The following is a 374-nucleotide window of genomic DNA, read 5'->3' as shown; positions in this document are numbered from 1 at the left end:
CACACTCTCTCTCTCTCCCACACACACACTCACACTCTCTTTCTCTCCCACACACACACACACTCTCTCTCACACACAATCTTTCTCTCTCACATACACACACTCACACTCTCTCTCTCTCCCACACACACCCACACTCTCTCTCTCTCCCACACACACCCACACTCTCTCTCTCTCCCACACACACTCACACTCTCTCTCTCACACACACACACACTCTCTCTCACACACACACACACTCTCTCTCTCTCACACACACACTCTCTCTCGCTCCCTCTCTCCCTCACATGCACGTACACACAAGTCTAAGTGAATGCGCATTTGCAGATACATTCTCTTGTGTTCAGAAAGCACACAATCTGGAGGCAGACAAT

This window comes from Chiloscyllium punctatum, chromosome 34 (assembly GCF_047496795.1).
Source record: "Chiloscyllium punctatum isolate Juve2018m chromosome 34, sChiPun1.3, whole genome shotgun sequence".
NCBI classification, from domain to species: domain Eukaryota; kingdom Metazoa; phylum Chordata; class Chondrichthyes; order Orectolobiformes; family Hemiscylliidae; genus Chiloscyllium; species Chiloscyllium punctatum.
Note: the sequence above shows the minus strand (reverse complement) of the source record.